At 34.7% G+C, this 24,824-nt stretch overlaps 1 protein-coding gene across 1 annotated transcript in view; it reads left to right on the top strand.

Annotated features, from left to right (window-relative positions):
• LOC124637536 (metabotropic glutamate receptor 2-like) overlaps nucleotides 1–24,824 on the top strand; it is a 156,056-nt gene that overhangs the window by 32,099 nt on the left and 99,133 nt on the right. The window contains exon 2 of the mRNA XM_047174049.1: nucleotides 9,177–9,245. The gene's annotated coding sequence lies outside the window, so the exon portion shown is untranslated. The remainder of the gene's footprint in view (nucleotides 1–9,176; nucleotides 9,246–24,824) is intronic.

Below are 24,824 nucleotides of genomic sequence, written 5' to 3'. Positions count from 1 at the left end.
CCATTTATTATTTTTTTAAATAAAATCACTAATCAATCAAGAGAAATCTTAGACAGGGTTTTGATTGTACTGTACGTTACTTTGACTTACAAGAAGGCACCCGACCTGCCTTCCTTATGACATCTCCGCTATCTTTCCTTCCTCCGTGGTTTGTACCATTATTGGGCCTTTCACATACAAGTGCTTGGCACTGTGATTTGTGCTTAATTTCCGTTATAATGATTAAATGTAATGAACGAACATCAAACGTAAATAGATGTGTGGTATTGTCTTTATAATTTACTGTTTGTTTGGTTTGTGTGAAGATAGGTAAATTCGGGCGAGAACTGGATGGTTTGAATAGGTAAATATTACATGAGGTTGTTTTTGAGAAAAGAAAGACAGACAACTCGCTGTCATATAACCAATTTATATAATTATGTAGTTTATATGCCCAAAAATTCTTATATGAACAATATATTACATATTTATGCCTTACCCTAAGAACATCAACCTTCATAGGAATATTTACATCACAAGGTGAGATAACTGCTCAATTTTTAATTAAGCGCAACCAAGCCTGTTTAATTTTAATCTGCTTTATACGAGAGACCTGATTTCCTTTTGAATATCAATATGCTCCAGTGAGCTCACAAGAACTCATTAATATAGGAAATATGAAAGTTAATTAACTTTCAGTAATGAATTTTGCTGACTAATTAATTTCTACCGATCATTGCATAAATCTTTGCTCCGAAGACCTGGCAGTTACTGGGGAATGCGAAATTATTGGAGTGGCCTATGGATGCGAATACCAACATTTTGGTAACAGTTTCAGAAATTGGTTCTTCTAAAAATTCTTTGTTGTTAATGAAAACTGGTCCTGAAATATACGACAGTCTTTGTATCCATTCTTAATCTTCGTGTCAAATGAAATAATATTTTCACGTTATTAGGTACTTACAGCCAGTTTCTTCATGAAAAATAAAAGTCAAAGTAATGTCATAAAGTAAAAGTAACGGTCAAATTCAGTTTTTCAAGGCTAAAGTGACAGAAAAACTAATAGATAGATCGTGAAAAAATGAATTTGACCGTTACTTTTACTTTATGAAATCACTTTGGCTTTTACTTTTGATGAAAAAATGGCTTTAAGCTTAGAGTTTAAAGCAGATTACTATTAGGTATATTATTTTAATGCTGTAGAGTCACTACAAATATATGATCATAGAAACAGCGCTTCATGATAAAGAACTTGCTTGAGTTAATGCTTAATCCATAGTTTTTAATGTCAGTCCTTACCCTCAACAAGCGATTCAACAGCTTACAATGACAAGTACAATAACACAAACACTTGACATCTCCATTGTACTACACACAACCGGGTAAGTATTCCATGACTGATAGGCCTGTGACGTCACGCCAAACCCCTGTTCCTATATATTACCAACCATCAATGTCTCACGATAAGGTTTACGAACTCCTCTTATCATTCGTTATTTTATCGTGAGTACTGTTTTTTTTTTGGATGTTAAGGAAAAAGTGAATGGAATAGCTTATTTTTGGGATCCAATCAATTTGTTTGAGATAAAAGGGGTTGGGCTTATCAATATGGTTAGTACATTTTGGATGGTAAATGCCAACTTAACCAAGTCATCATCATCATCCTCCGAGCCTTTTTCCCAATTATGTTGGGGTCGGTTTCCAGTCTAACCGGATTCAGCTGAGTAAAGCACTGGTCTTTACAAGAAGCGACTGCCTATCTGACCTCCTCAACCCAGTTACCCGGGCAATCCGATACCCCTTGGTTAGACTGGTGTCAGACTTACTGGCTGCTGACTACCCGTAACGACTGCCAAGGATGTTCAACGACAGCCGGGACCTACAATTTAACGCGCCATCCGAAACACATTCATTGGTGTCTAAGATATATTTAGAAAGTACATCCAAACTTAACTTAACCAAGTGTGACCTTATATTTATTTCCCTATACTTATTCCTTCATTTATTTCCAATTAATTGAACGGCAAATGGATAACTAATAAATGACCTCTCAGGCGTAGTAGGGTATATTCTTTTTTATATCCTTTTCTTTGTTTGTTCCTTAGCTTAGATAAAAAAGGAGCAAAGATCTTAAATTGAATTTCGCCAAATCCAACTACCTACCTTATTCTATTTATTTTGTAAAAACACGCTGTGCTATCAGCTTTTATCTAATCTTATTAGAGTTAGTTTCTAGTCTAGCTAGCAGCTGAAGAAATTAGATCTAAACATCAATTATTTATTTTGATTATCCACCCATAAGTAAATAATAATAAAAAGCTCTGGGAGGCCATAAAATCAATTACTCACATAGCAAAAGTCAAGACACACGCCGACGCGCTTCTGTCATCCTCCGATCCAGCGTGCTCCGTAAATGAAGCGAACTCTTATTTTGCTAATATTGGACGTAACTTAGCTGAAAATATATCTGCCACTGCAACCATACCCCCAAAATCCTATGATCGCCAATCGTGCCATAATTCCTTTGTCCTTCTAGAAACAGATGAAGCTGAATTGGATCGTTTAATTTTGAATCTAAGGTGCGACTGTGCTGTGGGTTCTGATGATATATCAGGTGCTTTTCTTAAAAAATTCAAAAATATTCTCATTCCGCATTTAACTTATATTTGTAACCTTGCTTTTAGTTCAGGCACTTTTCCTAATGCATTTAAGCTGGCAGTAGTGCACCCAATTCATAAGGGAGGGGACAGAGATCGTTTGAGCAATTACAGGCCTATCTCAATTTTACCAACACTATCAAAGCTACTTGAGAGATTATTGAACAACAGACTTGTTAAACACTTAAATCATAACCATCTTCTTTCATCTTTTCAATATGGTTTTCGCTCCGGGATTTCCACTAACGATGCTGTATTAGACCTAACAAATACCATCGTCACCAAACTCGATGAAAAGCAGAAAGTCATAGGCGTCTTCCTTGATCTAGCGAAAGCTTTCGACACTTTATCTGTGCCCACCCTCATTGATAAGCTTGAAAAAATTGGTATAAGAGGCAATCAACTATCTCTTTTCAAAAGTTACCTCACAGGCAGACGGCAGTGTCTCAGGATAGGGGATTGGACCAGTGGTGAACTGCCAATAACATATGGAGTTCCCCAGGGCAGTATTATCGGCCCCACACTTTTTCTGATCTATATAAATGATCTTTGTCAGTTAAAGCTTCCTAATGCTTCCATCTTCACCTATGCTGATGATACTGCTCTAATATTTTCAGGGGATACGTGGGATCTCGTGTTTCAGTCTGCACAATCCGGACTTGCCCTTGTTACCAGCTGGTTGGCACAAAACCTGCTCACTCTGAATGTTGATAAAACGAATTACCTCACGTTCTCGCTTTCAGCTGCTGGAAAGCCTCCTCCCTCTTCTTCTTCTTTAGCTTTGGTAGCTCACTCTTGTAATCCTATACAAAATCTAGGCTGCAATTGTCCCCACCTAAATCGGGTAAGTTGTATTAGGTATCTAGGTGTGCAGATAGATGACTGTCTAACATTCTCCACTCACATTGATATACTTTCCACACGGTTGCGCAGGTTAATTTATGTTTTTAAGAACCTCCGTGGCGTTGCTGATACCAAGGTGCTTAAACAAGTGTATCTGGCCCTCTGCCAATCCCTTATCCAATACTGCATAGTTACCTGGGGTGGTTCAGGAAGATCGCGCATGTTAAAAGTAGAACGTGCCCAAAGGGCACTTTTAAAAGTTGGTTGGCAGTTACCCTTTCGATTTCCTACCACGGAACTTTACAAAACTTGTAAGGTTCTCAGTGTTCGGAAATTATATTTACTAAATCTTTTAATGACAACTCATGCCCACACTCCATACGATCCATCTTTGATCTCCCAAAGACGTAAGCACTCGGTCTGTCCCTCTATCCGCACTAAATGTGCTTCAGCCCAACGCTTCTTCCGTTTCCTCAGCAGCCATGTGTATAATAAAACCAACAAAATTTTAAGCATATATCCTTTGTGCAAATCGAAATGTAAAGCAAAAATAATAAATTGGCTTCATGATTTGGATTATTCTGAGACTGAAAATATTCTAACTGTTTTAAAGTAATCAGATAGAAAACTTGTAGACCACATTCTATTATACACACCTTATATTAACTTTCAGACACACACAATACACTTCACACCCATAGACACATCACACACCACATACACATAATACCCCATTTTGTTTTTTAGTTTTAAAAATTTAGTTTTATCTTGGTTATTCCTCTCTGTACGTGAAGGCTTTTATGTGTTCGAATTAGTACATAATAGTATTATTTGTTATAACTTAAGAGGGTGAGAGCCTGGAGATCTGTCATACAGGTCCCGTACCCACTATGGACTCCAGCTCTCACAAAGGTGACAAACATGATTTGACATATGACATGAACCAAACTCTGTACCTTTTGGAGAGAAATAAAATCATTTATTATTATAAGTCGTTATTCATGTAAAAGGAAAAAATGCTCCTTTTGTGTCCACATTATTCCCATTCATTTTTAAGTTCCTTCCATTCATGAATAACCCCTTTTTACTTCTATATACATACTCTCAAATAAAACCTCAAACCATAATCAATTCAAAAGGAACTCCTTGTATCTTCGAAACAACTTCCAACAAATGATTGCACACATTTCCTCAAGGCCCAAAATATTTGCGACAACGAATGTCGCGAGTTTTTTCAATATATCCCTGTCTTATGATTGGTCGTTCGTGTGTATAGTGAAATGGAACCATGGAGGACAACATTACTAGCGGAGGTGCCATGACGGAAAATCGTCTAAGAGAGTAGCGCACCAAAATGCGGGTGAGCGGGGGTCGGAAGGTTACTATTTTCGCCCTTACACGCCTTCTTTAGACCTGACAAATTTTTGTAACACCAAAAATCGTTGAAAGATGTCTCAAAGACCCCGAACGCCTCGCTAATTCACTCATAATTGTCCGTTTTGTTCATGCCCACCGTACGTATTTGACCTAAAAGAAGGCGCCTAACCTCCCTCTATTATGGTATCTCCGCTCATCTTTCCGTGAATGAGCCACCTGAGGTGCTCTATAAATTGGTACTGTTTAAGTGTGCCGAATACAATGCGAGGTAGGAAACTTGTGGTGAAACGGTCTGATGTAAGTGCTGGAATATTGTTTGGTTTGGATTGGTTTGTCTTTATGTTTGTCGTTATTGATCTGGGTGTGAAACCCCTTTGTGTTTTTGCAAATATTTGGGTATGCGATTTTTTCAATAAGTGTTAGTAGCATGCATTGTGCTTGTGATTTCTTTTCTATAGGCAGTGTAACTTATCCTGGTTTGAGACTTTTGTGTAATGTATTTAAAATAAGACCAAGACTTGCACTTAGATAGAAATACCTATATAAAATAGGAAAGAGTTAAGTTATTAATATAAAGTTGCATCTATTTTGTGTGATTGAATAATTTTTCGATTTCCGGGGACATGCAGTAAATAAATGACAAGAAAAAATGCTAAGAAAGTAACATCAACACAAATAGAAAAAAACTACATTTTCATTAAGAACTGCGGTAAATAGACGTTTCTAGAAGAATCCAGGTCGATCCGTGCCTTTACACCAGGTGGCTACTTACCTTTATGAGATTTCGTTACATTTTATTGTGCCCGTGTGTCGTGGTATATGCCGTTTTTCTGCTATAATCGTATTTTTTCTGTGTAATAGTTGGTTACACTGTATTGTTTAATGATGGATTTTAATGTGATTTACTTTTTAATTATCCTGTCGTGGCTACAAACGTGTCAATATTTCACTTCTACTAAACTTTTTTTAGATTCGAAAAAAATATTAAGAATATTTTGTTTCTGTAACTTAAAAGAAAAATATGTGGGTACTGAAGTAAAAAGAATATAACCAAAACTTCTCACCAATTTTATGAAGTGTGCCTACACTATTCTCACCACATCTAACAATAAAATTGCCAAGCCAAAACGAAACAATAAAACACTAAATAAAAAGACAAGCTCTCACAAATGCAACATTTAGAAACAAAGATTCAGCAAAGCGTCTAGTAATCCTTGCACTATTACAAGACAGAACAAATGTACATGCAACATCACAAAAGTAATCTCTCCGTCCCAGCGTACAGAACATATGTACACGTCTGTACATTGTACATGTTCATATGTAGGAAACTCATTATTTTAGAGCACCTGTAGCTTTTCAGCGAGAATCAAAGCGCAACACTACAGGACCTGAAGTTTGTTTGTACGTTTGTACCGTGTACTTGAAACTATTCATAGTTATTATTTTTTATTGTTTGCCTGTTTAGCCTTGGGTTTGACTTAATATTTTGAATAATATGACTTTTTTTTATGTTTTCAGTATTTATTTTATACAATGTACACTATACATATATACAAACTTAAACTACTTATCTTTATACAAAACTAAAAATAAAATACTTAATAATATGACTTTTTATATTTAAGGCCATTCTTATTGAATATTTTCTACTTCATTGGGCCTTTAATTTATTTTTGGGCAGTCATTATAAGCGATGACTTTTAATTGGCTTTCTGTAGTCTGTGACTTCCTTCTTTTATTAAGTTTTTATACAACTGTATTACATAAACAAATTATCGTAAGACTAGACTGAATGATATTCATATTCTTTTACATGAACTTCATAAGAACATACAATAATGTTTGGCGTTAGTAGACCTTAAAAGAAAAATAAAGCAAATCCCTCCAGAGCTCATTGGGAGAGTATACAGAAGTCAGAAGCCATAAACAAGTTTATGACCACACGAGCACTTATGGAGCGAACTCATAAAGATGGCTATTGGGCTAATAGCTTAACTGCCGAGCTTCAACCCAAAGCAATTAAATTGTGAAATAAATATCGCTGCTCAAAGTTATGGGATGATATTTTGAAGGGTATTCAAATAATTAATGTCATCATATCCCAAGGACAATGGGAACGTTTACAAAAAAATATAGTTGGAAGAGATCAAATAGTTCTGAACCGCTTAACTTACAAAATTGTTTCAGAAAATATTTGCTCATAAATAACGAAGAGAATGGGGACTAAAAACATTGCGACAAACCCAAAAAACCCAACACAAGGACACTTGTTTTTCCGATATTTTAAAGATCGAGTAAAAGCTATACTGTAATCTTTATTGCTACTCACTCTTAAGTGTACTCCCCGGATCCCATAAGAGGAAAAGGGCCATATGTTACGTCTAAATATAGCACCGACGTATCGGGAAAAGAAAATTTGAAAAAATCTTTTTTCGCTCGAAAAACCGTCAGCTGTAGCCGCCTTTATTTTTCCTTTATCAACCTGATCCGCGTGAAACTCCAGCAATCACATCGGAAGCAATTTTTCGATAGCTCCCTTTGTGTGCCAGAGTTTGCTTTTCATAGAAAATTAAACAAAAACAACGACAGCTTTTGGTAAATCGTTTTCGTGGAGTTCACGCCTGAATCGCGTAGGATTTGATTAGCTTTAACTTTTAATTCGTTGTCGTGTATTTGTGGGGGCTGGTGGATGAATGCCAAAAGTCCGTAATCCTGGGTTGCGGTACCTCACACTTGGTATTCATGGGGCGCACAAGTTGTAAGTCCCGGAGGTATCGAGTTCCGAGCGTTTGTTTGCGTCCACGTGTAGGCTTTCGTTTATTTTTGTGATATTGAGTTATCTACCTTTATGGGGTTTGATAGGCCAAATTTAATTTACCTGGACAGTTAAACTTTCTTTTCGGAACTTAATTTATGCGAAGCTTATCAGGGACAAGATAAATTTTTAATCATGATCTGTACTCAACGTTATTTTGTTTAAATATTCTGTTTAAAATTACCTGCTTTTAATCAGCATCATAAGGCCCTATTACCAGCAAAGTGGCGTGGAATGAAGAAATTTCTAAGCAGTCAATAGAATTTCATAATTCATCTCATCTCAGCCCAATCAAATAAAAATAATTTTACCAGTCATAATTATACTAGGCGTAGAAATTCTATTGATTGTTTAAAATTTTGTCCAATCCACTCCGCTTCGCTTTTGTAAAGCCTGCCTAATAATCAGCACTAATCCGTACAGTACATTGGGATCTAAATCAGAACGCGACAACCATAATCCCTGTCCATTAAATGTACGTATGAATGAATGAATGCATTAATCACAGCGTCATGTGCGATCGAATGATTGAATGATTGAACGGAACCGATTGATTCATGAGTGGGAATATTAGCATTTTCCCTTTGACGAGCCAAATCTAAAGCTGACATGACAGTTTGACGATTGTTGCAAACATACGGAATATTGACTTACTGTCAAAATTGTACATGTTCATTGTACGTGCTTTGTTGTGGTTTTAGTTGTTTATAAGTAAGTTTAAGTTATGGTAAAATAGGTCATTTTGTTCACTTCTGGATAGGACTTAGATAGTCTCGTCTAATCCAATTTGATTCTAAGAATTGCGTTTATAAAATTAACGAAATTTGTTTACAAAATATATTCTCGTGGTGGTGCAACTGACCTTAATTAGGTAAACCAGTCTATTGTTACATAACCTTTAGATGTAAGCTTTGCAAGATCAATGCTAATACATAGAATTTTTGACGTGTTCACAATTCTGAAAAATTACATCATCAACAATTTCCGTAAACCACAAATCCATTCAAGTCACAATAACACAGATTCTAATTCACGCAATCTAAAAACATCATTCATTATGATCCGCTATACATTTTCTATGGTAAGCGATCACTCAGCCACAAAACATAATGGAACATTAATTTTATTTGCAGCAGTCACACAATGACTTGCGTCTTCAGAGCTCATGATTAACGGCCTCCGAAGGTCTGGGATTAGAATCAGTGTTGCTCAGCTCTCTTGGATAATTAATTGAAGGCAGGTCGCTATGTAAATAATCGGGATATTAATAAGGAAGCATAATGAGAGTGGTGAATCATTAACGACTTTGTTGTTAACCAAATAGAATCTAAAATCGATTGACAACTTTAACATGTTGTCTATGGTCTTCTCCTCACTATTGTTTTAATCCACTTAAAACTCTATTTCAATGCAGGCAATGTCCATAATGGTTTGGCAGTAAAAACACTAGCTATATCTAGCTGTCTGACAAGTTTATAATGTGTATTTATTTCTTGTTACAGATTATTTTGAAGACTAAATAGAAAATACTGGAAATCTACCACTTCTGATGTCCCTGTTACGACAACCAGGTAAGAAATTATTGATTTATTGTTACTGTTAACGAACCGCAAATCTAAATATAACTTGCAAAATATACACAAAACCTCTTAAAATAGAAAAATAAGTGCCTGATGCTCTCATTTGAGGTCTTCAGAATAAATTACATACAGCACTTGCAATTATTATTATTGTCCCCATTTCTTACAAAACAGATCTTATACCAGCCATAATCGATAAACAAATTACATCTCCGAATTCTGACAAAGCCTGGAATATTAATTAAATTTCCGATTCGCCAGATGTGCCATTTCAATATTAATTTAATTTTCATCTCAGTAAACAGTTCGGGAGCTGTACCTTAAACACACATTTCTATTCAAATAGCCGTGAAGTATCTTCGTTAAGACGTTTACTTTATAAATAAGCTGAGCTGGTAGTCTTTAGTCCTCAGTTAAAATCTTGAGGTTATCTCAAAATATTCAGCAGTAAATGCCTTGAGGTATTTTAAAGGCTGAGGTTTTAAAAGGTTCTATTTTTAATACTGGCTTATTTATAATACCTCGTTGCCGTGCGAAAATAGCTTCTTTTTTATACTTCTTACCAATTGAAAAGGTAAATAAATCATTAAAAAATTCACCTTTCATTAGAAGAAATGACAACCTTTTTACATTCAACAACACAGAACCCTGAAATGAAGGTTAGAGAAAAAAGGTTTTTTTAAGAAAAAAGGACTTTCTAAAACAAGGAAATTTGAATGCAAACCCCATTCTCAGAACACTATGTAAATATTCATGCAGTGCCCTGCATATAGACATAGTCAGAGATTTCCTTTACGCAAAGCGTGCATCTTCTTGCATACAAATTTTGTCTAAGTGACCTCAAGGACCCCTACAGAAGATTGCACGCTCGTTTGACACTGAACGTCTGGAGAGCTCTTGCTTCTTGGAGGGTTAAACTCTGTGTCGTGTTTTGGTGTAAGTTTGTAGCAAGGTAGCTGAAAGTATTTTTAGAGGGAAGTTTATAAAAGGTTGTGTTAGGGGATTCAGATTTCGAAAGTTGGTCTTAAAATTGATAAGGAGCAACTTTACAAAAAAGAGTTTCATGTGAACAAATTTTTGATGTGTAATTCTAGTGGATATTTTTCCTAACATTTAATGTAACATTAAAAGTAATGATTTCCGCACAGTAACGCCTGGTATCACAAGTTATATATATGTATAACACCTTCGATTTTCTTAAAGACCTTCGAATTTTTTGTTAAAATAATAAAAAAACATTATCTATATTAATACGTCCTAACAACCTAATCATGAATCACCTTACGAGTGTATTTTTTATTACAACATACTACATTATCACAGTTGGTTGACTTTGTGAGAACAATTCAACAGTCAAGTGATTCAAACTTAGCTAATCAAAGTAGATATTTTATTTAAAACTTGTTTATTAGGCAACTCCATTAGTTTTGAAAGTGCTACCTACTCATTTAATGCCCACGCATCTTTTCACTTAATTTGTCTAAGGTCAAAAGGTTATCGACCAAGTTTATAGCTTTGTAATAGAGGTCAAAGTCATGGTTAGGTAGTGGTTAAAGAACTTGAATCGTGTGGTTCAAATCTAAGCCTTTATAGGATTCAATAAGTAAATAAATATACAAAGTTGTTTTTTGTTAAATCGAATGTTTTTTTTTTTTTTAATTTTGTCTTGATTTTGACAAAAAATATTAATTTACATATTACATAACTATTGAATATGTAAATAAATAAAGTTTACATATTTTTATAGCTTTACCTTAAGTGGCCCTGGGTGGAGATAAAATACTTAAATCAAGTTTAAAATAGGAATAGAGAAGCAGTGTTCGAAAAAATGTATTTCTTTTACATAACTTTGCATACTTTAATTCTTTCTTATTTTTTCTTTAATTCTGAAGATAAGTAAATTACTCAGACTATTTTAAAATTACGACTATATCAACCAACCAATCAATACTTAACCAATCCACTCCCAAAATGTGTCAACTCACCACTGAATCATCTATCGTGAAGAAACTTGTCAAGTTCGAAGTAACTGCAGCTCGCAACGTTGTCGTGCCGTTGTCGTGACGGTCTCGCAACGTTGTCGTGACGTCGTCGCTCAGCCGAACTTCATTAACGATCCGCGCAACTTCGATGGCTGAACTTTGACCATCAGGTTTCAGAGTACCTACATGCCTTCGATTCATGTAACGACTAAATTGAGTGGATATGGCAAAGATGAGGAAAAAATAGGAAGAGGAGCAATGAAGTGAAAGACAATAAAAATAGGTTTGATATGATGTTAGAAAGAGAAGTATAAAAGAAGATATGGTGTGACTATCCAAATTGGAATAAAGTTAGGGAATTAATAATGTCGAAAATACTTTGCAGTTTATTTTAATTATTTTGCACTGGTAAAATTATTTTTATCATTGTTTTAAGAAATTATTGCTCGTTTTAAACATTTCATGCAAATTAAATATGATAAGGCTAAAATCTATTAGGTATGTAAAAATATATATATTTAGTATTATTTTTTACCGTTTTTTATCGGTAAAAAGGGCCACTTAAGCACTTGGTTTAAATTAAAGATAAAATCCCTTTTGATGTATTGCACGTAATGAGTCTTTAAAATAGTGAATCCATCATTAAAATAAATTCAGTAGTGTGATTACATAAGCCAACCTAGAAAACTCATTTTTTAATAAGTTAAATAGGATAAGCTTTGATTGTTATTCAAAATTCTAGAACCCATATTTTAAGGCTGCAATTAAGAATTTTAATTCTTTATCTAGTTCAATTTATTTTACTTTTGACAGTTTTTTTATAATTTCTAGCAATGTACATAATTTACACAAAAATAAAATAAAAAACTTACAAATAATTTTAATTCTTTATTTTCTATCTCCAAAGTCCTTTTATTTACCCAGATTTATTGGTTGTCAGTGTAAATAAACACCATCTAACCCGAAACTGGCATATATTATTCACAGAAAGACTCTCGCCGTATATCCATAAATTATGTATCATTACCACTGATCAGGGAAACGCCACGCAATCGAACCTTTATAAATAAAAGGAATAGAAACATTCGGGCATAACAAGGAGGCTTTCTAAAATCGTTGTAACACACACTTTTAGTCAAATGCTAGAGAATTCCGAAACCACACTTAAAAAGGGAAATAAATTTAAATACATAATTCTTTCTTTCCTGTCTTCTTTCTTTATTATGTGTGTGTACACAAATTTGTAACTAAATAAAATCTTGTAAAAAAGGCCAAGGTGTTTGAGGCCTTCTCCTTCTCCTATAAATAGTTCTAATTGAATTCTTGGCAATAATTACCATTTTTACCGCCGCATGGTTCTACTGGTCACCAAGAAACACAGCTATGCACGGGGTCTCGAGTCCCATTTCTAGTTCGGCATCACGGAGTATAGAATGGTGAACTATACCCCTGTGAATCGGAGAGCACTTAAATGTCGTTCCTGTCTCCGGTCGTGTCGGCATCCTAGCAAATGTTTGTGCACTATAATGTCTTGGCTAAAATCGGTCGGAGAAAAAATTGCCACTTTGACTATTAATCTGTCGGAAAACCATTAATTACTACACTCTACGATTGAGGTGCCTACATATTTATAGTAAATACGTAGGTAAAACTCGTCCAAGTCACTAAACTAATTTCGATATTAAATGCAAGAGTCCTTTGCTTATCTGAGCATGTAATATGATTTTGACACCTGAAGTTTATATTGCGAATGAAGAATTATATATTGCGATGTTCGTTTCCCAAGGTATTTTTAGTAAACTATTTTGGCAATGTTTAAAACTGGGTGTAAGCCAAACTGTCAATATGTCTGTGTATGTGAAACTTCGAAATAAGTTACGTGACGTGAATCTGAAGTTGACGTTGTTTGTAAAATATTAAGGTTTATTACAATTTATTTTTGATATTGCCAAAAATAAAGTTATATCTCAAGCTGAGAAAAGCTAGTTTTGACCACTTGAAAAGAAAGAATGAAATAACGGGGAATACCTAGTCATATTATATTAATCGGCTACACTATGTCAAAATTTAATATACGAAAAATATTCCCATATCGTTCGTTGAAAGATAGAATGGGCGCTACATATTGTATGGAATATCGCCTTACAATGGCCATTTCTCTGCTATAAACGATTTCTGACTTTATTCTCCATTCACGTTCGGGTCTTTTGATATATTTTAACCAAACTGAATAGATGTCATACAAGATTTATTCGTCTTTGTAAAGAATTTCCGGGATAAAAATTGTGTTTTAATTTTGGGAAAATATGTAATGTTTATGAGAAAAATACATATTTAAGTTAATTGCATCATAATGTTCAGTAAATAAAACAAGGTTTTGATGGGATTCTAAATGATACTCCCTGTTTGAGGTGGGATATTGAATGAAAGCCAAAACAGTCTTGGTGTTCCAGAAGTACGGAGAGCCACCCATCCCATGACAATTTAAAACCTTCGTCATAACAATTTAAAAATCGATATAAAATTCCATTACTATAAGATTTTACTCATAAATCTAAACAACAAACAACCAGCAACAGATACATCAATTCTTCAAAACTTCATACACCAGCTTCCTACTCCGTGTTATTGAAAACTGCTCAACTTAACTCATAAAATCTTCACGGACTCGCTCCACGCTGGAGTTTTTCCAAGGCAAGGTAAAGCGATTGCAATAGAATTTATGCCAGCAATAAAAGTACACGAATTGGCAACTGTTGCAGAAATTATTGGAGGCAATAGGATCTCAAATCTTGTGTGAAATATATTGCCTGGCCTTTGAATGCATCGGAGTTTGTGAGAATTCATTATGTCAGTGTAATGTAGTAGCATTTATATCGTGTCGTTTGAAGTTGTTTAAAATTGAAGATGATTTTTGTACGAGCTTAAAATTGCCGGTTTGAAAGCTTACACAATACATTTTCATGACTATTGGTGAAGCAAATCAATATTAGAGTCTTAGGCTTAAAAAAACGCTTTCTTTCAAAGAAGAACTTGCTTGTATATAACAAGCTTGCTTGTATATAGTTATAAATATACATTTAGTAAATTTATAACCATATCTAAATGTAAATAAATCATACGCAAATATCCATTTACATTATAATATAAAATACATTTCAAATGCAAGCTTTTTCCCAAATAAAAAGCCAGGAAAAAAGGTGTGCCAATTTTATTTCCGTCCTTTACATAATCTGGATGCGTGACCACAAAATTGCTTTCGAACGAAGTCGGCCTGTTCATTACCGAGTCAGGTCCACTTAAAATGACAAACGATTTGGGAAGCTATCGTGTATGGCTGGGAGGCGTGCCGGGGCATTCGATTCTACCTCTAGGAGCGCTTTTAGAATGGGGAGTTTTGCCGCGCGTAACTGCTCGGTTAGGCTTTCGTGTTGCACATTTGCTATATAACTCACGCGTATCCATCATTTGTTATTAGAGTGCACCCAGTGTTTTAGGTACGTGGATGACACGCAGATCTTGTGAAACCACCTTTACTGTACTTTCACTCTGGCAAATTTTCCGAATGGACCGTGCCGACAGTGTCACACAAAAACAATTGACAACTACCGGTAAATACGTTGACACCTGAAGTAGCACTGCAGGTATTTTGCCACGTACAAAAACGAGCCAATACGCGCGACTAAATCCGCCGATGTGAAAGTGTTCTAAAAAGGCACGTGGCCGAAACCGAACGGTCATGTGACGACTTTCAGAATTTTATCCAGTATAGATGAGACTAGTTTCGTATGTTAAAGGAAGTCCGAGACTGCTTTTATTTTCTTTGTAAAGAATGCCTTTGAACTCGGGTTCTTTTAAACTCGTACAAAACTAAGCTGGTATCGATTTTACTAGATATTTCTGTAGGGTAGGATTTTACATTTAAATTGTCATTTACAGATTCAATATAGCACATGAGTATTGTGTAACATATTAAGTAATAATTTGACGAAGGAATTCCTCTAAGTAAATTGAAAATCACACTTCAAATTAATGCTTTACCAGTATAACCGACTGTAGTGTTAATGACCTGCGTTTAGTTATGAGAAAGCGAAGTTCAATGCCATTAAGATAAGTCTGTTGAAACCTCACAGCACTTAACTTAAGGCTAATCAACTCTTAGCAGACGAGTAAACAAAACCGAGAAGAAACTTCAAAAGCATAAACAAGTTTTTACTATGCATATCTTTAAGATTCTCTTTTGGAAGCTACTAAAATAAATATGAACATCAATATGACTTTAGGTACTTACCTAAGAAAAGAATGTCTAGAGAATGAATCTCCGAAATATAGGAAATGACTACGGATAATTTTTCATTAGTAAAGTGTTACTGTGGAGTCGTAAGTGGTGCAAAAAGTATAGTCTTAGCTCACCGTATTTTTCCAAAAATACTCTGGAAGTAAAAAACACTTAAAATATCTCAACGCCAGCAACAGCTTATCATACATTTTACTTAATCTCCTTTTTCTCTTTTCTGTTTAATAAAACTGTTCGCGCGAAGAAACAGGTGTCCTCAGGGTATCTAAATAATGAAGGAGTCTGAAATCAGTGTGTTTGAAATTCATGTCTGTATGTATGTATAAATGTGAGACGCCTGGGAGGTAGCTTGTGTTTATAAAGTTCTATTTTTGAATTTTGTGCAATTTGAAAAATATATCTGAAATGGCAGACCGTTTGTTAAAGCTATAATTCCATTATTTTAATCTTATATGAACTGGAAAGGAACAAATGATTTCACAAACCAAATCTATTACCGCGTAGTGCTTGTTCATCCTGATAAAATACGGCAATGCTTTATACGGAACCCACAAAAAATGACCCAAAACGTGAAAGCCATATATTATTATTATTTAGTAGGGTTCCGTACACCAGTTTACGACTCCCGGAAATAACAAAGCGTTCCCCAAAAAGTTGACCTCATTCGAAACTCTTAACTGTTTCAAAGAAAAGTGATTTCTCATATTTTCTTTATCATGAAAAATTACAGCAATCGTTTATTTTATTCAATAATTTATTATGGTCCCTTTTTCATGTCGAAAAAACCTCTCACAATGGTTGGGGAAGTGTGGGGTAATTTGTTGGAGACCACTCTCCCCCTTTGAGGGGGTTCATTCAATTATAGGGAATTACTTGACGAAAACTTAGTTTTTGTTGGACTGCCGGTGACGTCTATAGTCGCTGTTTTCAGTTTCGTTACAAGAGGATTTATTAAACTTGGACAAATATCTGATCTAGCCGAAAATAGATCTCAGTGGCGTGCACTTGGAGAGGCCTATGTTCAGCAGTGGACTGCGATAGGCTGATGATGATGATGATGAAATATTCTCGTGGGAGATTCTACATTCTATCTCACATTAAAAAATAGTTGTGGCAGCCTCATACATTTGCGATAAATTGATTACATTACAATACTGCATACTTTTGATTAAAAAACTTTGAACTCATCTCGTGAAAAATGGCGAAAACGCAATTGCATTTTGTTCTGTTGGTTGAACTAGGGGAAAACTGTTAGAAAAGTTGAAAACAAAGCACCAATACATTTGCATCTAGTCCACGCATACTTCACAACTACAAAGCAACACTTCATTCATTCTTGTTCAAGGTCACATGCTAAATGCTCTTTGACCGATGACCTTGACCTCGAGTAGCTATTAATTCAGTTTAGTGCTTTGTTCGCTTTCATGTAGGTATTCTGTGGTCAGCAGATACTGTTGGTCGATGGGTTTCTTTGTGGATCTAAATCTCACGGAGTTGACCTTGACTGAAGGAATCTTTAGTAATGTCATTTAAAATTGACTAAAGTTGACATTTTTGTATCGTGTTAAGGCTAACTGTGTGCATAATGACTTAAACTTATTTTTGCATAAGAAAAGATAGAAGAGATTTTTTGATCCAGAGTGACCTATCCTAATTCCAATCATTCAATATCATTCAGTCCTTTTGTCATTAAAAGGCACACATTAAAATACCTCTACCATAAAACCAAAAGCCAGTTTATACATCACTGAAATATCATGACAAATCCCTTTACGAATGCGCAAATAAAAAAACAATTTTGAGCGTTCCCGAAGGTAGGTATAAATATGGTAATGTGACATATAAAACCCTTTTAGAAAGGTTTACTGCCCTAGGAAGAATGAAAGAATGTCAGTGCGGGTGACATACTGAGATCAGTTTTTTTGTGTTTTAAGTGACGAAGATATATGGAATCTGGAGGTCGTTAAATATATTGTAATGGAACAGTTTTAGTTCTCATTTATGACGCTCTTTTTATTGTCTTATTTACATAATACATATAAATACATTCGCTTTCATGTAAGTAAGTATTTTTAATATGTACATAAATTAAAAATTTGCTACAAAGTTACATACACATGAAATTTTAATTTGACCTTGACCCTTTGTACTTTTTTGGACTTGATTTCAGAATCCTTTAAAAATAAGATTTTTTAAATAAATTAATAAATATAGCAAAGAGCTACAGTTACTAAGTGGAGTTATAAAGTAAATTGTCAGTAACAGAATTTGTCCGTACTTTGTCAACATTGATAAAGCTATTCTAATGTTGGTAATTCCAATTAATGGTTGACGACCTTTTATTGGATTACCGAAGGTCAAATGTTTCAAATGAATTTAATTCGTTTGTAAACTTAAAATTTAGAATTAAACCTTTTTGGTCTGAATAATCCAACAAATTTCATAAGTTGATAACTAAAATCTTTTGATCACACGTGTTAAGAGCTGAGTTCAGAAGACTTATTAATACAGATTTTGTAATCAAACTCACCGAAAAAGCTATCAAATTTTCACTGAAATCTTGTTTCTAAAATATGGAGCTAACAAGAGGTATTTTACAAAAGTCAATATTATAAATAAACAACTAAATTCCAGATTTAACATAGGCTTAAGAATGTATCTGACGGCTTAATCATTAATAGAGAGACTTATTTTAATTGTACACGTCTTACAGTTTCATGGAAAATAATAACCTCACACTGTGACCCTTTCTAAGTATCAAGATCATCACAATACAGGTACCTATTAAATGTCTTCACATGGAAATCACTGCAATTTCCTCGAATTCCCCGCAAATACTATACGTTACGGCGTACATAAATCGCGGTTCTCATTTACAAAGATGTTGTATGTATGCCGTGGCGTCGTTTGGGGACAAAACGTTGAGTTAATGACGCTCGTTCTTGTTACCTGATATGTTTATCTAAAGTTATAGGTTTCTTGCTGAAATAGGAAGGGAAATAATTAATTTTAGGTCGAACACATTATATCATATCGTCATCGTCATTGTGTCAGCCGAAAGACGTCCACTGCTGAACAAAGGCGTTGTCCAAAGTTCGCCACTTTGCTCGATCTTCAGCAACCCGCATCCACTGCTTCTGACCTTGGCCAGATGATTACAAAATATCCTAATCTTTATTTTATGTTCAACTATTCAGGAAAATATGTATTGCCGGCTTGTATATCACTTATAAACGCTTATGAACAAGTTTTACCTAGCACATGGTAGCAGATGGTACCAAACATAATTGCTTTATCATGTAGCTACATACGTGTATCCATGTTATACACGCATGAATATATTAAAAGGACTAGGGAAGTCTGTTAACAAGTATTGTAATGTCTATATAACAGGGACTTAGATAGTACCTACGAAATATCTTCACCAAAAATCCAGGGTATTTATTATAAGCAAAACAAAATTATTTAAAAGGGAAAACCATCCGCAAAAACCGGAATTTGCCTAGTGACAGAAGAAAATATGTTTTAGCAAACATTTTAAGCATCAAGTTCGTAAAGTTGATTGGAAGTGACACCGCCAAAGAGGGTCGGATGTAAAGAGTCAAACGATAAAAACTTTTCGAGAAGATTAGAAAATATTGAGCCCAAATAGAGCTTAATGTGCCAGAAAATTGGACCTTTGGCCGTTGTTCTAGAATTTATTATTTATCCACTCCTTACTTTCGTTTTATGCGGCGGGAATTTTGGGAAGTATTATGATAATCATTCTTTATTTTACTTCGCCATCCCTAAAATGTTCGCAAATATACTCGCTGATCTACTAAAATCAGATTTGTTTGCGCAGGTACCCGGTTTAGTTTCACAAAGTTAACTTAATAATATACAGACGAACATAACATACATGAATCCAGTTTTCCCTGGATAGTAGTTTGCAATCCCACCGACATTCAGCAATTAAAGCTTCGTGGACTATCCACTTTGTTTATATTTCATGTAAACGGAGCTTACTTTGAACCATATATGAATCCGGTTATAAGACTCACTGAGAAAATCCTCAAAGCAAAATACATCTGGGTTTTGGGGTTCATAGAAATTCGACTACGGCTTGCTTATTCAGCAGTTGGATACATAGGATATACCCAGTTACTAACTCAATCCATGGCGGTCTTTATAAATGGTAACCAAGTCAAAACAGCGTCGTAGAATTTCATTGTATCTCGCCTGAGGGTATTTGTGAAACCTCAGTGTTCACGCCATCGGCATCGGCGGTCGTCATAAGCGCTTAACATTAATTAACGAGATTACTATCGGCTTTATATTACTCGGGTTGGTTAATAAAATCATTAATTTGCATAAACCAGGCTTGAGTTGGTCTTTGTATTGTTGTTTCAGAGGAAACTGTGCGAACTGGGTAAACATAAACTTAAGAACATAGACCGTTTAAAGAATATCTTAATAAATCTACGAACAAGCTGGCTGAATTTATTTGGACACATCGCCACTCAATTATCTACCTTAATACCGTGGCATAGAGTCTAAATCCCAACTTAGTTAATAAGTGAGACAAGAAGATAATGAGTACAACAGTTTGGCCAGCCCCGGTCTCTAGGGAAAGCAGTAAAATAGGCTGATTAATAAACTTTTTCTTTCTGACACCCGATAAGAACAAACAGACTCTCTTGGAACAAGTTTTTATTAAATTAAAACAGAATGAAAGATGTGACTTGTCTTATTTCTTAGAAACATGTTACATTTTATTTTACACTTTATGTGACAGATTTAAAGTTGAATATGGTTTGTGGGTTGTATATTAAGAGGCCTGCGTCCACCGGCGTGTCCTATGGTAGCTACTTCGTGCGCTTGGATAAAAATTGGTATGCTTTATGCATGGACTATCTAAGGCTGAAACATTTTTATTTATTTGATTAGTAGTTCCTAAAAAACAAACAAACACTTCTGCTTTGAAATATTATTACATATAGATGAAATATATGGCAATAATTGTATAGTACATGTATTAATTGTAATTTTGAGGAATAACATTTGATTGGATTTCCGTTAATTGAAGTGTTGAAATAATAATGCGCATAAACCTTTAGTTGGAATTGTGACCGCCCTGAATGTGATTGTACAGAATGATTGACAACCATATAGCTTACATTAATTTAATTCTAATTCTTATGTGCGCATTAAACTCCAATCTGTTTTTGGTTATACATTACGCTTTCGGGTCTTTCGTCATCTCAACACACTTAACTCATCACGAATGTGTTCAGTTGGTGAAACTCAAAATTTTAACATTTATCATGTCGTCAACTCGACACGTCAAGATTTTGATGCGTGTTCAGTTGGTGAAACTTAAATTATACACTTTTATGTTTTCACCAAGTCGACACGTTTTGGAATTTAACCCGATTTCAAGCAAAAAGTACAGTCAACAAATGAATGTATTCATTTTCTGTGTCACAAACATCATCGGCCACTGAACGTCAGCTTAGCAAACGCTTCAAACGCGAACATGGACTCCCAAACTACTTAGTACAAGTACTAGGAAATCATAAGTGCATCGAAGAAAGATGCATTAGCAACTTTTGATAATGTTCTACACTAAAATAATGGTATTGAAATCGAATCATTTTTTTTGTCACAAGTACTAGGGAGACATAACTTAACAGAAGATATTCGCTATCTTATTACTAATGTAATGCACTTTTTCTTCAACTTATCGACAAAAGACTTTTCAAATACCTTCTGTAATATTTATTCATAATACTTTGTTTTTTTTTTATTAATGTTTTTCTTTGATTGAGGATATTGAAAATCACCAACTATTTGATTTCCATTATTCCTTACATACAATTTTCGTTTTCTTTCTCACGACATGATTGTGGTATTACTTAAATATTCTATTTCTAATGTTGATTTTATTGATCTCTGTAGTTATTATTTATCTTAGTCTAAGTAAAATGATTGTGAATGGCTCTTCTTGACCTCGGGACTACAGAGTCCCAGATTTTTGGGAGGCGAACGTGGGGCCGAAACCAACACGCTGAAGCCCTTTTGAGACAACTTTAATGAAATGGTGACACAAATATTATTACGATTGCGATTATGAACCTGACAAGCAAACGGAATGGCAGTAGTAGACCATATAGTGAGAAAGAAAACGAACATAGTACGTGAGTAATAATGAAAATCAAACAGTTGGTGATTTTCAGTAAAACAGTAATATAAAAACAAAGTATTATGAATTACAGACAGTACTTGAAAGTCTTCTGTCGATAAATTGTAGAAAAACAGATGTGCATTACTTAGCAATCCGATTAATATTGAAGATAGAATATCTTCTGTTCAGTTCTGTTACCCTAGTACTTGTGACAAACAATAATTCGATTTCAATACCATTATTTTATTGTAGAACATTATTAAAAGTTGCTAATGCATCTGGCTTCAATGCACTTATGATTTCGTAGTACTTGTACTAAGTAGTTTGGGAGTCCATGTTCGCGTTTGAAGCGTTTGCTAAGCTGACGTTCAGTGGCCGATGCTGTTTGTGACACAGAAAATGAATACATTCATTTGTTGACTGTACTTTTTGCTTAAAATCGGGTTCAATTATAAAACGTGTTGAGTTGGTGAAAACATAAAAGTGTATAATTTAAGTTTCACCAACTGAACACGCATCAAAATCTTGACGTGTCGAGTTGACGACATGATAAATGTCAAAATTTTGAGTTTCACCAACTGAACACATTCGTGATGAGTTAAGTGTGTTGAGATGACGAAAGACCCGCGCTTTCATAGTAAAGTATGATAAACTTTTTAAAAAATATTCGGCAAATTAAAGTACAAGTAAAGTTGTTTCTTACTCGTATATAAAACATCAAAACACCCATAAAAACAAAACAGCTCGAAATTCAAAGCCGCCCTATTATCGTCTATTTATAAAAAAAAAAAAAAAACTTGAACATAAAATCAGCTGAACGTTTAAAATAATGAAGAAACAAAGGCCCCGCCCTTGACTGACAACGGCAAAGCGGCGCACCCCATCCGCTGTCAATTACCCCCTCTTCACCCCCCTTTACTCCCTCCCCTATATCTCCTCTATTAATAAAACAAAATTCTTTAAAGCAGGAATTATAAAAATCTAAAATTTTATACAAAAATTGTTAGTTAAGGTGTTTAGGAATTTAGGAATCTATTGAGTAGCTATAATTTTTACTAGTTTCTTACCTATTTCTAGACAATTTGAGGACCATTTTATCAAATTGTACTACTTTCCACCAGCAGTGTCACCCACCTCTCACAGGAACTATTCGATAAAAAGTAGCCTCGATAAAAAAAAACTGTTTTTTTTTTAATCGGACTAGTAGTTCCTAAGATAAATTCCTCGTTCAATGAAACAAACTCTTTCAGTTTTATATTAGTATAGAATATGTAATTCATCAAGCTTTTTCTTTTGCTAAATATAAAGAAAGGTTTCATTTGGCTTCACTGATTGGTTTCTGTATGTATCTATACTCTATACTACATCTATGTATACCTGTATACAGCTAGCAATATTACCAACGCAGAGATTTATGACTTTTGTTACACGGAAACAGAAACATATTAATATTTATTCACATACTTTTATGCTGTAGGTGGTGTGTACATGGATGAATTCATGGTTCATGGTTTCTCTTTCACACAAAAAGCTACTAGATTGATTTTGATGGAATTTAGTAGTAATGTGGGTGATACACATAGGCGACTTTTTTCCATGTGCGCTAAACGGGGGGAATGGTTGAAATGGTGTATAAAAACAGTGCACCTATGGATATCAAAAAATATATATCCCATCGTACCTTACACAACACTCGTAGCCAAAAATCCATCATCTCAATAATCAGCAATCATCTTCATTGCCAAGCTCAATAACCCCCAATCACAGCAGATTTCCCTCTATCGCTTCGCTTCAATAAAGCTTGCAACACAAACCGGGGCGGGGCGATAGATTTTATTGTTCTGTCCCGATTTTACTCCCTAGACAATACGAACAAACTTAACGCGAACTACATTGAACCAGTTTGATCGTCTTCTGTCCAGTTATCGTAGAAATCTGTTTGAAAATAGAATATAATTTTGTAATACTTCTTTTATTTTATTATGGTATATGGAATGGGTTGTGGTAAGTTCTGTTAGACAATTTTGACAAATAGCGGATCGCAATGTTTAACCGACTTCAAAAAAAGTAGGGCCTCGGTTAGGCCTATACGTTTGTATGTATGTTGGTGCGACATTTTTCTCACGTTTGGCTGACCAGTTTTGATGTGGTTTTCAGCACAGTCTATGTCACAATTATGAGAAGGTATTCCTGGATATTGAAGTAGGTCTTTTTTTTGTAGCAATGATTTGGCCATGATAATGGTAAATACTTTTTGACTAGACCATGGCGATCCAAATTGTCCGATAACTCTATATCATGAAGAAAAGAGGCAGAACTTTTATACGTCTATTTATTATTTCAAAAGGGCTGTAATTTATTCGACTGCCCCCATAACGAGGTTAATGATTTCCTCATCTCGTAAAACCAAAAATAAATCAAAGAGAGCTTCGTGCCGGGTGATATCGTAAAAAACCTTGGATCGTGTAATCCTCCATTACTGTCATTCGGCCATATTGCGCTGCATTTCAGCGCTGTTTCAATACTTCAAGCGAAATTGAACGCATTTGTATTCTTTAGTAGATTTCCTCGTAAACTTTAGCTGGGTTATGGAACTTTATCCAATGTCTAAGGGCCTTGCTATTGAGAAACAATGAACTCGATTCCCACTGATTATACCATCGACGTGAACCTACGCTAGATACAAGTAATACATTTAGCTGTTGGTAGCTAACAAGTTTACTGATAACTTAGGTACCTTATAAGTTACTTTTACCCGACTGACAAAAAGGGTTATGTTTTTTGAAGGCAATATTTTCTTGACAGCGTATTTTTTATTATGTTTCCCTGAAACAGGAAAATATAATCCCATAATCATGTTACAGGTGTCAATGTGCACATGTAAACGCATATATTATTATTTTACTACGGCATCGTAAACCTCGCTACAGTACGTTTACATATCTGTTGTTTCACTTCATCCAATAAATGTTTATTACTCTGATTTTATTATGGGGTTATCTTCACGCTTTGGTAGGTTTATGGGGTTAGCAGAAGGTGTGAATAACAACCTTTTTGGCATATTATAAAAGAACATATGCACTTTGGAAATCTGAGTAAAAAACACTTGGTTCCTCCGTACGATA

Source organism: Helicoverpa zea, chromosome 16, assembly GCF_022581195.2.
Source record: "Helicoverpa zea isolate HzStark_Cry1AcR chromosome 16, ilHelZeax1.1, whole genome shotgun sequence".
Classification (NCBI taxonomy): Eukaryota; Metazoa; Arthropoda; class Insecta; order Lepidoptera; family Noctuidae; genus Helicoverpa; species Helicoverpa zea.
This window is presented reverse-complemented; position numbering and strand designations above follow the sequence as displayed.